General features: G+C 32.4%; 1 protein-coding gene across 6 annotated transcripts in view; it reads left to right on the top strand.

Annotated features, from left to right (window-relative positions):
- The first annotated feature begins 709 nt into the window (after positions 1 to 709).
- LOC115876062 (ephrin type-A receptor 4-A) overlaps positions 710 to 16,780 on the top strand; it is a 701,832-nt gene continuing 685,761 nt past the window's right edge. For all 6 annotated transcript variants that reach the window (XM_030891738.1, XM_030891739.1, XM_030891740.1 and 3 more), the window contains exon 1: positions 710 to 1,162. The gene's annotated coding sequence lies outside the window, so the exon portion shown is untranslated. The remainder of the gene's footprint in view (positions 1,163 to 16,780) is intronic.

Raw genomic sequence — 16,780 nt, forward strand, 5'->3', positions numbered from 1 at the left:
ATTTTCATGATGCTGCCCTAAATCATTCGAAAGAACTTATATATTTTGAAGTAGGATTGTTCTAAGCTAATTTAATGGTATTAAACCATACCTTGATTTGAAACTAAAATAATTTCGGACTTCCATTGTCTTTATTTTGCTTACACATCGTTTCGATCAGAAGTATCACTGACCGTTATCAAGTGTAGACGTTATCAAGTAGTTCACACTTGATAACGATCAGTGATACTTCTGACCGAAACGTTGTGTAAGCAAAATAAATACCTAAAGACAATGGAAGTCCGAAATCATTTAGTTTCAATACTGAATCATTGTCTACCGCATTCAAAATATACCTTACTTTTTAGTACGCATATTTATAATGTTAGATATATAAAAAGCATTTGGCTATAAAATTTGGCAATAACAGCTTCCGAAAACACCTTCATAACGGAATTTACACTATAAAGCTATTTCCTCAACATCCCCATCGACTCAAAATAGTGACCGACAGAAATTTATCTTTATAATAACCTAACCTTTACAATCTGATAAGAGCGGGTCGGTTCACAGTTTTTCGTCCACAAGGTTCACGAAGTAAAATGTGGGTGGAGCCGCGCTACACGCCGGCGACCCGGAAACGACCGAATCGTGACGATCGGCCCCGATTTCCTTCTGCCCTCAGAGCCTGCTTGATGACATCTTCGCTTGGTCCGCTAGTCGCGCTGGATGCAGAGTATTGGTGAAGTTGGTTCGCGACGGTCGGTTTCAGATTTGTTCGCGTCTCGCGCTCCTGCTGAAAATCCGTAAATATCAACCGAAATTTCACGTATTCACTCGAAATTCGTCCGCAGTTTAGAACGTTTGTTTCAGAATCGACTTTAATCATCCGAAAATATAAACCCATTTCAGTGTTTTCGGACAGGACATTTTTTGGTTTAAGAACGTGCCTTTTTGTTGAAAGTTTTTGTATACCTACCCATACATTGTGTTTTGTGCATCTACCTGCTCTTCTACATAACTGACATTTTTGCGAGTACTAGGATTATATCAGCAGTTCTGTGGTGCAATCAATAGTTGTTTTTTGTGACAGTGATTTTCAAAATTATACGGATAAATCGCACTAGTGTATTATTGTATTTTAAATTGGATACCGTCATTTCTCACTAGCGGATGTTCAGAAGTAAGTACTTTTTGTTGTGTTTTGTTTTTATATTCCGATCTTTTCTGGCGTTTCTGCGGTAAGGACTGCGGTTAGCAGGTGGATTTCACACATTCTTCCTGCGGCTTGAAATTATTGTTTTACCTGCTAATTGTGTTGGACTTGATTAGTCCAGCTTTACAATTGGTTCCATTAGAATCCACAGCATAGAAGAATACTTTTAAATTTTTAATTAGGTATATTTTAAATTTTGGTTGTTTTCTATTCTGTACATATTTAAAGATAAAAAGTCCTTGTTTTTTAGAAGAAAATTATTATAAAAATATTATAATATTACAACCTCAGCCTGAATATCTGTTGGTAATTTACTTATTTCGTTTTGAGTCATTTCTGGCTCCAGTTCAATCAGCAATCGACACGAAAGAGAATTAAAAAATTATTGACTCAAAACTGACAACTAAAGAGACAGCTTTATTTATTTGTTAAATTACATAGAAACCAACGCCAACCCAGTACAATATTTTTTCTACTCGTAATAAATTCCTTGAAATAATAATTTCTGAATATTTTTTAAAACGTAACTCGCTATGGAAAAAAAATATTGTTTTATACACCACGATAAAATTGCAATATTGTCTCCCGAAATTAACTCTTTTCGGTCGACGATAAAATACCATTTATTTATTTTTTATCGTCTTGTATAAAAAATAACTATTAATTTGTGGCTTAAATCATCAAAACATATTTTCTCTTCAAAATTATTTTTAAAATTAGATTTCCTGGGATAAAGTCGATCTTTCATTTTACTGAAAATATTCGAATGATGGTGAAGTGACTGGATTAGGAGATTGATTTTAAACCCTTTTCCATGTTTTAATGAAGATATTTGTGTAATTTAATTTTTCGACCGATTTTAACCCAAAGAGTTGAAGTGATATAGAATATGAAGTTTGAAAATGATGCAGAAGAGGTGAAATGAGAATCTTTAAATATCGCTCGGTTAATATCCTTTATTGTCATCTTCGCTTGATAAGCTCCGTAAATTGAAGTCTCAAAGCCTTTAATGAAGTTTTAAGCAAAATTGAATATTAATCCGTTATAGTCGATACAGTTATTCGTTTAAGCCGTTGATTAGCCATTGGGTATAACGGTCATTGTAAATAAAACGCAAAAAAAGTTAGCTAAATGAATTGAATTGTATGTTTTTTATTGTAAAGATAAATAACGATTGTTGGATGTGATACATTTTTATTGTAATGAAGAATCCGAGGAAGAATCTTGCAATTATAAGTGCTTTGGAAAAACTTATTCTTACCTGAGTTCTTACCAAAACCTCACTCATACATGAGTAGCAATTGCAACAAGAAACATATTTTATCGGTTATCATAATAGGTATTATCTTGACAAGACTCTTTCAACTAATAAAAGTGCCTGAAAATCTAAATTCACCGGAAAAATAATTTTAATGTGCAGTACATACATAAATATGACAAACAGATGAAATATTGCAATCAGCTCAAAAAAAACCCAGAGATAATAAAAGGTCAAAAAGTTTAATGATCCGCTAATCGCTAAATAAGTAATTACTTTTTTATTGCTTTTATTATTAACTTTAGTGAATAACCTAAAAATTAAATTTCATATCAAATACATTGTAGCTTAGAAATAATATAAAATGTGACAGTGAAATGCAAATTTAACTATACTTAGGTATACTAATATGTGAACTATTCATTTTTTATATATAGTTAAAGATGTGATAATATTTATTTCCTGACACTTTGATTTGCTTTGATACTTTAGTTTTGTATTACGAGTTTTTGGTTTAAGTGAATTGTGCTGTGATATTTTAAGTTTAAACATTAGGAGACCTTACAGTGGAAAATTGTTCTTTTTAGAATCGCTTGTAGTGTACAAGATGCTGAAGCAGCTTAACAGCCATTGCGAGGGCCATTGCAAAAAGCTCTTCGCAACCTTATTAGAATATTTTGAGCGGGAAAGCGATAATAATGACTCTTTGTTAAGGATGTGCCGTTTGTTGACGTAAACAATAACTGTTTATATATTTATAATTAATTCATTTTTGTTACCTAAAATATTTTGTAATATTTGATCTCTGTACCCTCTTTTCTCTCACGTATTGAAAAAGTCCTCTTTTTTACGTACCAAACTCAAAATCTTTTCGTCGAAAAAAAAAGATTCGTCTACCGCCACAATGCCTTAAAAAATTGTCCATCTTTGTCTTTCGCTACGCCCACTCATTTGTGAAGAGAAAATAAAACGAAGACATATTTATATTTATGTACAAGAAATATTTGTGGAAGCGATAAACATGTTTAACTATTTTATACTTATTTACTGTTAACTTATGTTTTAGAACAAAAAATTTTGTTGAAAATGGTTTGCTTTATTTTAACAAGTTTTGAGTATAAATATTTTTAAGAAAGTAAGAAAGACCATTAATCGCATACCGTTGACAAAACTTTTTGGTAAATTCTAGTCATTACGTTTCAAAAATGTTTCACATTCTTTTTTACCTTCTCGTCCTCTATTTTTTATTTTGAAAGTTGGCAACCCTAGAGTAAGAAGAGACATTTATGTTTAACATTAAAAGAACTTTCCTTTAAACTGTGGATGCGCTCTCCAGCTGCATTAGAATTTTGTTTTCGTTTTAGTTTTACAAGGTCCATAAAAACGAATAAACAAACATATCGGATAGACTACTAATGGGCCGGAGCGGCCTGTGGCGGTGGCTGCTGGAGGCCCTCTTTCTCAAAGGCCGTTTTCCCAGAATTGTGCGACGTCTGCCGAACCCAAAACAAATTCGAACCGCCTTTGCCGTCGGCTTCTGGCCTGCGCGCGCGTCGCTCTCTCCCAAACGGGTTCTTCGCCGGTTCTTACACGGAGAGAACAGCACTGTGAATTTGTGAATTTTGTGAAAATTTTCTCTTATCTTGTGACTAAATTAGGGTTGCAACTTTAAAATAAAAAACCGAGTGCTGACGGGTTCCATATATCGCCGGCTTTATAACGAAAAGGCGTATCTCGATTTTTACAACTTTTGGGGAGGGCAATTAAAAAATTCTAAATATTTATTAATTCTAGTATTTAGCATATATATATAAATAAATAAAATAAATAAGCGCCTTTATTGTCAAAAAATGTTACAATTTATAGACAAAGGTAAAGTAAACAAACAAAAGAGATTACAAAACAAGTATACAAATTACATTGTCTTATTGTTTAAAATAAACATTTATAAATGTTTACAATGTCAAAGAATAACAAAATTAAAACAAGATTCAAAAATATTTACTCTGTTCATAGTAAATATAGTAATAGCAAATATTAGACCAGTGTTTACCAGATCAAATTCGATTATTGAAATATAAGTCATTTACCGCGTAGAAAGCCTTGTCTAGTAAATAAGATTTCAATGCTTTGCGAAATGAAGAAAATGAAGTTATGGATTTGATTTCAAATGGCAGGTGATTGTGAATTTTTTTAGTGTTTGATTTTGAACTTTTAACTAACTCTGAGCGTGGGGTAGGTAGATAAAGATCTTGCTCCGCGTTCCTGAGTGGATAAGTGTGAGATGGTCTTTCTTGAGAAGCTGATACATGCTTACGTATTAGGCAAACGGATTCAAATATAAATAAGGAAGGAAGATTTAATATTTTTATTTTTTTTTAAAAAGTCCTGGTAATGAGTTCTGCTGTTTAGTCTCAGTGAATATCGAACAGCTCTCTTCTGGAGCCTGAAAATGTGGTCAAATTGAGTCGCACAACACGTACCCCAGAATGGAAGGGCATATCTGAGGTGCGACTCAAAAAGTACATAATAAACAGTTCTATATAGCCACTGACAAGCTAAGCTCCTTAAAAACAGACCTTAATGCAAAACAGGCAGAGCTTAATTTTTTCGATAAAGCGTCGATATGTATGTCGCATTTCAGAGAATTTTCTACAACAAGTCCTAAGAATTTTACAGATTTTACGACGTCAATGGTGGTGGTGTTAAGTACAAAAGGCTGATTAAATGTTGTTGAAAAAATGTTGATTTTCTTTAGGTATTTCTTAGCGTGTAGGTCAGGTTCCTACCGATTCTGAAGATACGGTTCCGTGCGACAATTTCGTTATCTGACCGAACCTTCGTTAAATCTGGCCCGGGTTCAGGCACGCTGATCCTACCAGAGATTTCTGACTTTTATGCGATTTTATCGCCTTTAAATTTCTGCTCGCAGTTTAATACGTCGACGGGGCTGTAGCTTTTCACGTTTAATGATGGAATGTTTTTATAAATACGAATTTATTCTTTGTTTTGTATTACTGACGTTTGGTTTATAATATTAGCAGTTGTTATTTTATGTTTATTTCTTCTAAATTTCTATTTTCTGTTTTATCAACTTGAAGTAATTTCATCAGTCATTTTTTATTAATACATAATTAATTTGTAATTTAATCTTTAGAGTATGTTTCTCAGGTTTTTTTACATGAACATAAATTTGTCTAACCTAAAAAACACTTTTTGAGAAATTTCCCCACTGAAACAAATCTATAAAATAAAAGCTTACTTTGTTACTGTGTTTGTACCTCGGTTTTACTTGTAAAGCAAATTTTAAGGAAAAGAATCAACAATAATGCATAGAAAAATAATAACACATATACAGGCTTATGATTATAAAAAATATATATACAAATATGAGAAATTCTGGTGGTTTATTTTTTTCTGATGGTATAGACCTCGATATAAAACCGAACTAAAAATATTTAGAGGAATAAAAAAATCAAATAAATTAAAGCTAATAATCTATTTCAAACAACCTACTCAACAACGTAGAAATAACGAAAACCAAAAAGAAACACTAAAAATTAAAATAATTAGTAAAAAATAACATTTAAAAATTATAATAAAAAACAGAGATATAGAAAAAGAAATGACCTCGAAAATAACATTATAATGAATTTATACCTGTATATGTCTCTAGTCTGCTTGTAATAACGTAGAATCTAGATGGACATAGATGAAATTGGTTTATGCCAGCCCGCATCGCAGCAAAGATTAGAGAAGGCAATGAATAAAACTTTTTTTGCAAATCCGTAAACGTCGTGTATTCGATTTTTATTTTTCATTGGAATACTTCAACCTCGACTTCAACATTAAAAAGATATAGATTTATAACATTTTAGGCTTCTAGTATAAACATTGACGAAAGTTTATACCAGTCTGCTTGTTGGTGAAGTTCATGAAAGAGAACAAGTCCAAATATTTGAGTAAAGTCTGCCCAGTAAGAGAATATCTGAGAGTGACAGCATTTTTTAAAATCTCTTTGTCAAATTCTTTTCTGTTGCGTTGGAGAAATTTTATGTTATTCTGGTTAATTATTATAGGTATATCCGAGTCTATATTCAATTTTATCACGGTCAGTTATTTAACAGTCTCCCAACAGTATTTTGAAAATGAACTTCTCTCTTATTGTATCTGTCCATACTCATAGTGATGCAAATAACGCCTTTCGAGCAGTACTGCCAAAAGCATGATCAGCATTACTTTTTACTGACTTTGGTTTATTTTATAGTGTTTTATTTTCGATTTCGCATGAAGGATCGATATGTTGGTTAATCCAACAGCCTAGGTATTTAAACTTCGCCACTCTCTCCAACGTTTCCTCATTCAACAATAATGAGGTCTCGGCGACATCTACTTTAATAACTATTACAATGAGAGATCTAAACATGTGAGGGAGGCTACACCATAATTGGAAATTGTTGAATAAGCTGAAAATGATGACGATGATGATGAAATGGGTCTACATTTGGTTTCTTATATGTATGAGCCTTTTTTCCTGATCGGTGTTGTAATTGCAGAAAAGATATAATTATAGTTGATAGAATGGAAGATAAATTTGATGGCTATTCCGAATCCTCTTCAAACTCTGCTTCTCATAGCAAAATTAAAGACATACTACTAACGTGATTCAAATAATATATAACGATAACGTGAAAAAAATAATGTAATTGATTAATACAGCCTCCGTCTTGGCGTAGTTTTTTTGTAAATCCGTAAATGTCTTGTTCTGGCTTTTTATCCTATATTGGAATATTTCAACATAAATTATTGGACCGATAAAAAATAGCGATGCCTTCTAAAAGCCTTTTCGGCACACCGGTCCTCTTTCTTTATTTGCAAAACGAACCGAAGAAGAAGTTCTCGGCGAACGAACGCGTTTCAAAAACTAAACTCGACCGAGCAAGCGGACGAACACTCGGGCAAAAACGTGCCCCATCGATCGACAACAGTTATTATTCCAACCGCTCTACGCCCGTCTCTCTCTGTCGCCCTGTTCCATTCGCTGCATCCTCTTATTTTCTTCATTTCGTCCTCCGCTGCCCTGTCTCTTTCTGGCCCGCTTTACATTTTAAATCTTAATCAAATTCTGACAAGCCTTGAAAGCTTTAATAATCGGGACAATATTGACTCTGGAAATTATCGTTTCTTAATCCGGAATATCGACGAGCGAGGAGACTTTTTCGGTCAATGGTTGTTCTGGATAAGTAATCGAAAATCGTCGATGAGCTCAAGTATTTGAATTCGTCTTATTAAGTAATGTAAAATCTCTGCAATACATATGTATATTTTAACTCCTAATCACATATTCTTCTTAACCCATAAAAAAGTTGTTGTATTTAAATTGTAGTTTTTAGTTGTATATTAATTTTTTTTTTCAGTGGATTTAAATTCAGGCCAAAATAAGACTCCGTTGTAAAATACACTTAGGAAGATTTAATTCAATTTGCTTAAGCTTCATTCAGAACCTCGAAATCAGTGGAATAAATTAGTAGTTTTAATTAGCCGTAGAAATTTGTTCACCTAATTTCAATGTAAGCATTCGGAACGTCATAATCAGTGGTAGTACTTTTCAATTATTGGAAAAATTTAACAACTTTTGACTTTTCCACTAATTATACAAAATTTGCGAGGAATGTCATTTTGGCCTTTGATTATTACCATGGATACAACAGACTACCGCAAGCTGTTGCTAGGATATTTTATTAACTTTAATTGTGCTTTTTAAACATTGTGAATGATCGTAAAATAAAAAGTATAAAGTGTAATTAAAACCATTAATTTATTCCACTAATTGGGAGGTTCTGAATGAAGCTTTATTCTAGGTACCTTACATACTGAAGAAAAAGAATTTTAAATAATTACATTTCTTCTAAAAAAAGTTGTAAAAATTCATGCTTTGCCACGTTTTCAAGAACTCTCATACTTTTGTTTCGTAAAAGCTACTTTTTAACAGTAGTTTCGTAAAAGCTACTTTTTAACAACTAATATATTCCATAAATTGTATTTAGAATTCGACATTAACTTTATCCGGCTGGCTCTTAGTGATGTTTTTAAACATTTCTAAAATATACTTTTTGCTATATCATTCTCAGATTGGTCTGAATGAAACTTCTGTTTACCTATAACAAATGCTACATAAACTGCTATATGCAAAGGGCTTTTTTCGTCGCCGACGCGACATGCGACATTTCGAAGTAGTATAAAAAATAAGGTGCAGATAAAATTATAATATAAAAATTTCTGGGTTTGTGTTTGCCATATAATTTTTTATAAGAATATTTATGTCTTAACTTTTCTGGTTTTGATGTATATTTATTGCCAATTGTATTTTATGAAAGAGCATGTTCCTGTCATAGCTAATCCGTCATATTAATATAAAACGTAAAAACCTTGGAATATCTGTATAGTATTATGTTTTATTGCATTATTTAATATATGAAAGTCAATTGTTGTTTTATAGGTTTGCTATTGTTTAGTTTGAAAAAAATACTTCTAATAGATGACATTATCAGGAACTATACAGGGTGAGTCTTAAATAAGTGCAAATATTTTCAGGGCTGGTAGATCTCGATAATAGAAACATATATTTTCTCTTTACCATTTTTCCGATAAGTCCAAAATAACCGAGTTATTTACGTTTGAAAATTGATTTTTTCTGAAAAAATTTTGAGAGCCACCGGATTTTTTCTGTATTTGCATTCCTTTTAGTGCCGTAACCATAGAGTAAAGCTGTAACTATGGTAATATTAGAGATTAAGAAATTATATACCGTGGGAAAATTTGCGGTGAACAGGCAGTTCTAAAAACTTTCGAAAAATATACAGGGAAATTTAAAAGAAAATGCGTGATTTTCAACATCTGTTTTTGCAAAAAAAAACTCGTAAGACTCACCCTGTATAGACTACTTAAATTAGTTTAAAATATGACAAATATTAGATTTAATATTCATTTTAAGTTTAAGCATACATAGCATTTTAAGCATACATATAAATTGATTTATTTTTGGTTTCTTTAGGTTCATATATCACACACATACCGGGTGGTGTATCGTCGTATGCTCAATTTGAACAATTTTGGACAATCCGATTTTAAGTAATTTAGGAAAAATGGAATTTAATACTGGTTCGAATGAGGTAAAAGCCTAACATTTAAAAAATACAATTTGACATCGCCTGACATTAAAATAGGCTTGTCCAAAATTGTTCAAATTTGGCATATCTATTCTCCATACGCAGACCTTTAAAAAAACATTTACCTCTTAGCTATAAAATTAATGGGGGAGCCAAAATTTTCATGGGATTTCCTATGTTTCCAACGTCGACAAAGGCTATAAGGAGGTTCAGTCACCAAGTTAATAGATTTTTTCAAAAGGATAGGATTGGAGAACATAACCTAGAAGTTAGAAGAGGACCATAATAGACCTGAAAAGCTCGCAGTGCATTTTAATATCTCATTTTAATATGAAATTAAAACAAAAATAAGTCGTAAATAGTAAAACATGTATATACAGGGTGGTCCGAGCTGTATTCTGGAAACTTTAGCAGCATATTCTGCAGGTAAAAATAAGTAAAAAAGTTCATTTAAATGCCCTAAAACGATTAGTTTCGGAGATACAGGGTGTAGAAGTTTCAATTTTATTTCGATTTTTTCTAAATAATTTTTGAAGTAATGTCAATATTTGGATGAAAATTGATGTGTGGGAGTTTTTTGATATGAGAAATTTAATTTTGATGTCAATATGACTCCTACTTGTAGAGGGCGCCACCTACATATTTTTTAACTGGTTTGAAGAGTAGTCATTTTTCGTTCGTACCTGTATAAAACTAGCGAGTTAAAAAAATATACATTTACGGCTTTTTTACGTAAAAAAGGTCTCTTGGTAAAGATCTCTACGAATAATGGTTCTCGAGATATTTGTAATTGAAATTACCAATACCTGTCATCATTGAAATAAAAAAATTTGTTGACTAAATACCGTATGATCGAATAAAAACGGCGACAGCGATGGCTATAAAATGAAGATCGCTGTCATTTTATATGCAAAATTATATTGGAAAGCCAACTAGATGCCATTTTTTTTCGATCATACGTTTAGTTCCCAAATTTTTCATTTCAGTCAAGTAACTATCTACTATCTATACTCAACGTGTTTATTTTTGTCAATAATGACATGTATGACTATTTCCTTTCTAAATATCTTGAGAACGGTTGCTCGTAGCGATTTTTACGAAGAGACATTTTTTACGTAGAAAATCACGGAAATGCATATTTTTTCACTCAGTAGTTTTATACAGTTACGGACAAAAAGTTATTACTCTTCAAAACAGTTAAAACACATGTAGGTGGCGCCCCCTACAAGTTTCCGGAATACAACTCGGACCACCCTGTATATAGCATATTCATAATTATTGGCACTATGGGTATGAATTTTATTACACTTGATATTATGTTTGTTGGGTATTTCCAACTACATTTGTTAAGGTGTTAATTCATTATTTTGGAAGTGTTGTATAATCCTAATTGCAATTCTTTCTAAAAGCAATAAAAATTATTTATTATTGACTTTTCGCACATTAATCATATCTATGTTACAGCCATAAAAGTTGAGTTATTCCGAGTTTAATTGATTTAACCAACGTATCATGTAGAATTTTCTCTGCTATACCAATTTTATCTCTCTCTATTTATCTTGCTCAATAGGGACAATCACAGCCATAATAACGCTCCGGTTAATTAAATCAATTAAACCACATCATTAAATTACACACAGACGATACGTTCTCAAACAACACTTATTTGTTTATTAATACGGGCCCTGATCCATCACAGAGAGGCGGTCGCAACAGAGTGGTCGGGTGTGTGTAGTCGCCTCTGGACATAGACCCTACAAATGTTTTAGCTCCATCGTATTCGGTGTTGAGTAGGGAATTATGTTAACAAGTAATATAGATTACGCTGCATAGAGGATAGGTAATGTAATTCTGGCTTTATTTTTAGTCGGGAATCAACAATAGTGTCAATAATTTGTAATGCAATTATTGTTGCCACATTTCTTTTTAAATTTTGTAATCACATTATTTTAATTCATAAATCAAATATGTGATTCTTGAATTGAAGTTGTATGTAAATGATAACATGTATACCAATGGTTAATTGACATTGGAAATTTTTTTTTCAGACGTCACAAAAGTATTAATTTTTGCGACGTGATTGACAATATGAAAAAAATTTAACGCCTAAGCAAAAAGTACGAAGATATATTAGTAAACTAGGGTTAGGTTAGGGTTGCCAACAGAGCAGTCAAGTAACCAACGCTGTACAGAGCAGTCAAGTAAGATTTATTAACTCGGTAATAGGCAATGACAGGCCAATACCAGGGAGCTACATGGAGGGTTCAGTCTCCAAGTTGCTAAACTTTGTGAAAAGGATAGGACTGGAGAATGTAATCTAAGGATCAGAAGAGGCCCACAATAGATCTGAGACGGTCGCAGTGGATCAAGCCGAAGCCACCTCTAAGAATCTAAGATTTATTAGAGGGCTCACTTGGAAAAAAGTGTTGCAAAGCTTTTGAATTTGAATTGGTTTGATGGGTTCATTTGTGAAACGTGAAAGAGGAGTTTTGCTAGGTTCGCACGTTTGCTGTTGCAAAAGATGGTAAAATTCTTGAACTTTTTTCAGATTTTCGATTCCGAAATCGTGCAAACCTAGGTAACTATTCACGTCAAATGAACGAATCAAAATAATAATTAGCCTTCCAATACTTTTCCAAGTGACTCCTTTAATTTGATTGGCATAATACTAATTAATTAATATAGAATATTTAATTATTATGTTCTAATATCTTCAACTTCAATTTTCCCACCTTTATTAACCACTTTCCTACCGACAAATTCAATAAAAACCATTTTCTCACTTCGTAGATGACAACATAATATTGATATTTATCAGATAAATATGAACATGCGAAAGGCTTCTCCGATTAAATTAATTTATCCGAACAATTTTCATTCTCTTGTAGCGATGACGCGTTCGTTGCAAGAAAAAAAGCAAATGGGAAAATTAAGATAAAGCATCTTTATGTAACTCGACATTAAGTTTAATTAAGTTGTAATTGGCAAGTTAATTATTGGCGGGGCTTATTACGTGGTATTCGAACTGTCTCAATACGTAACGTCGATTGTCAGTCAGGCTCCGTCCTTCGGGCGCAATTAGAAAAAGAAAATTGTTTCCTTTTAGGTCGTCAAAGAGCAAATTGCGCCGGAATAATTGATACACCGAAAAAAAAACACATTAAGCTTTCTCAACCTCCTACAGTCACATCAAAAATAAAAGTATTTTAACTTAATGTCTCCTTTATATTGCTAGGGCTAATCTGGACGAGACGTACTATTTACGCAGAATTCGAACCGCGGTCCTCGGCCATATACATATATCATTTTCAGTGGCTTGGTTTGGTTTGGTTTGGTTTGGTTTGTAATCTAAAATTCAAGTAAAGCATCTTACTCATGGATCGCTCATGTATATTATAAGCTTATATATGTAAATTCAAAATAAAAAGTGTTTTGCTGTAATGTTGTAGAGTAGGTAGTGATGTTTTGCAGTTAATGTTATTATGTTTGCAGTTAGTTATTTAACGCCAAATATTCTAAACTGAATTTCATCATGTATAGTATTTCCAAAGGCAATTGGAAATACTGAAACTCTTAAGTCCCTTGTCCAGATGACACCGACAAAGACAGTGCCGAAATTACGAGTATATTGGGACAAACTTTTGTTTCTTCTTTTTATTAACGACGTTGCTAGCATAAACATCAGTGGTAAAATATGTCTTTTTTCGGACGACACTAGCTTCACTTGGAGCAACAAGGACGTCACGGCACTTCATAGGATTATATTAAATGACTTAATCACCATTAAATCTTGGAGGTATTCCAACCTCCTGAGTCTCAACATTTCTAAAAGTAAAGCTTTGTCGTATTAAAACTCGCTGCAGCCTTTTGTACTTAACAACACCACCATTGACGTCGTAAAATCTGTAAAGTTGTTGTAGACAATTCTCTGAAATGGGACATGCATATCGACGCTTTGTCGAAAAAATTAAGCTCTGCCTATTTTGTATTAAGATCTGTTTCTAAGGAGCTTAACTTGTCAGTGGCTAGAACTGTTTATTATGCACTTGTTGAGTCGCACCTCAGATATGCCCTTTCATTCTGGGGTACGTGTTGTGCGACTCAATTTGACCGAATTTTCAAGCTCCAGAAGAGAGCTATTCGATATTCACTGGGACTAAACAGCAGAACTCATTACCAGGACTTTTTTAAACAATTAAAAATATTGACTCTTCCTTCCTTATTTATATTTGAATCCGTTTGCCTAATACGTAAGCATGCATCAGCTTCTCAAGAAAGGCCATCCCACACTTATCCACTCAGGAACGCGGAGCAAGATCTTTATCTACCTAACCCCATGCTTAGAGTTAGTTAAAAGTTCAATATTATACAACTTAGACAAAAAATGCATCACCTGCCATTTGAAATCAAATCCATAACATCATTTTCTTCATTTCGCAAAGCATTGAAATCTTATTTACTAGACAAGGCTTTCTACGCCGTAAATGACTTATATTGTGATGATCGAATATGATCTTGTAAACACTGGTCTATATATTTGCTATTACTATACTTACTATAAGTATAGTAAATATTTTTGAATCATATTTATATTTTTTTTTTATTCTTTGGCATTGTAAACATTTATAAATGTTTATTTTAAACAATAAGAATGACAATGTAATTTGTATACTTGTTTTGTATTCTCTTTTGTTTGTTTACTTTATCTTTGTCTACAAATTGTAAAAATTTTTGACAATAAAGGCATTTATTTATTTATTTATTTAATGTATTGACTGACTTCAGGAAAACTATAATTAATTATTTAAGCAGTTTTTTCAAAATTGTCAATATTTCAAGTTACAGAGGGAATTTGTTACTTGTATCTCTAACTGAACAAACACTCCCTTAATGATTGTTTTTCGTGCGTACGCAGCAGCGCTGAATGTTATTGAACCAAGATTCATACGGACTCGGAAGTGAGCAGCTAGCCGTCAGTTCGAGACAAGTTGTTTTTGTCCGTAGATTAATTATGGTGCTGGTTTGTTTCAGTATATGTTTTTATAATCGCTCGGTCCTCAGCAGGAAGGAATAGATTTCTGACGTAATGTAACATCTAGACCGAAGATGTAGCATAATTTTCCGATCGTTCGGGTTTGAATGATGGGCAGCGATAAAGTTTATTACAAATAGTTTTTATCGGTAAAAAAGGTAATTTTTCATTAAGGTGATTGATTATGTGTTCGGCGATGGTATGATTAGTACTTTTTTATTCATTGAATTACGGTAATGATATTTTTTTATTCGAATGGGTTATACATCTGGTGGGAAGAAACGAGCCTCGCTCGGTAACGGTTCTGTTAACTAGACATTAAAAATGCATTAAATTCTTTATTTATTTAAGGATGTGTATCGGATTTATGAAAGTGTAGAGGTATACTTCATACACTCAGATGCAAAAAAAAACGCAACGGAGAAATTTTTGGTCAAATTTAAAGTGTTATATTTTTGTTATTTTTAGTCCTATATTCATGATTTTTTTAGCAAGTTGTATATAATTATATCACCTTTTATTCGTAAACTCAGTTTTTTATAAACTTTAGTATTTGGCATATTATACAGGGTTAATCGAGGGGTTGCTTTTTTACCCTACCTTTAAAACACCTTGTGCAATAATTTCGTGTGTAAATTTTCCTAAAATATAATTTTACAGTCAGAACCATGTCTCCTGAGCATTTTGGTTTATGGATCATGTCAATACATGCCTTGGTTAATTTTTAAGAGCGAAATGAGCTTGCCACCAACAATTTCCCATTTTTTCAATTATCATTTCTTTTTTGAAGTTATTTTTCAATGTGACAAGGCGGTTTTGATGATTATTGTAAACTATATACTACTATGAACTGACCATCATGTTCGACGTTTGGCAAGTACTTGGCAGGAGGTAAAAGGTCGCGAAGCAGTATCAACTTCGTTAAATGAACTTCGCTTGGTCCTTAAAGAAGAATGGGAAAACACAGCGCAATATGATATACGCAGCCTCAATGACAGTATGAACGGACGTATAAAGGCAGTAATAGCAGCCAAGGGCAGCAATACAAAGTATTAGGGTATTTTTACAAAAAAAATTTCTGTTTAGTGCACTTGAGTATTACAGATGTTTTATTTAATATCGTTAGTTCTGTCATCGTTATTAATGCTTATTAAAACCCAGGCTGTATCGTTAGTCTGTAACGTTTTTTTTTAATTTAGTGTAGAATTTCCAATTCAGTGTAATATGACGTTACGACAATAGTCACCAAAACCATCTCGTCATATTAGAAAATTACATAAAAAAGTAAGGATAATTAAAAAAATTGCAAATTGATTGTTATCAATTTGATTGTTCATTTCGTTCTTAAAAATTAACCAAAGCATAGTTTGACATGATCCAAAAAACAAAATGCTCAGGAGACTTGGTTCTGACTGCAAAATTATATTTTAGGAAAATTTACACATGAAATTAATGCACAGGGTGTTTTAAAGTTAGGGTAAAGAAACAACCCCTCTATTAACCCTGTATAATATGCCAAATACTAAAGCTTATATAAAACTGAGTTTAGGAATAATACGTGATATAATTATATACAACTTGCTTCAATTCATGCAAAAACTTCATTTATTAAAAATTCATGAAAATAGGCCTAAAAATATCAAAAATATAACACTTTAAATTTGATCAAAAATTTCTCCGTTGCGTTTTTTTTTCATCTGAGTGTATTTAAACATCTCGAGGAGACCATTGACAAAATCCGAGTTGACCTTTTAAATATCTAGCTCGCTATAAAAATACCTCCGATTTTTATTTTTGAACGTCGTTTGACGCTTCGTACAGAGTATTTCTGTGACTTCCTGTGCGCGAAAGAGGTCCCAAAGGAATGTCATTCAAAGCCAAAAATCCTAACCACGATTCGGGCTGTCAGAACGAATGTAGTTTTCTTTTTGTTGGTGGGATTTTTATGGCTGAAATGTGTAATGAAATGTTATTCGACTCTCTTGAATTAGAATATTAATGGAATAGACTTGGTCGTTAAAAGTTTATGGCCATAAATTTGAGTTTACAGGGAATAGTTTTAGGAACGATATAAATAAGGTAAAAATCAAGAATTTTTAGGACAGTTTTTTTAATGTATCTTATAA

This window comes from Sitophilus oryzae, unplaced genomic scaffold (assembly GCF_002938485.1).
Source record: "Sitophilus oryzae breed Bouriz unplaced genomic scaffold, Soryzae_2.0 scaffold_1396_pilon_pilon, whole genome shotgun sequence".
NCBI classification, from domain to species: Eukaryota; Metazoa; Arthropoda; class Insecta; order Coleoptera; family Curculionidae; genus Sitophilus; species Sitophilus oryzae.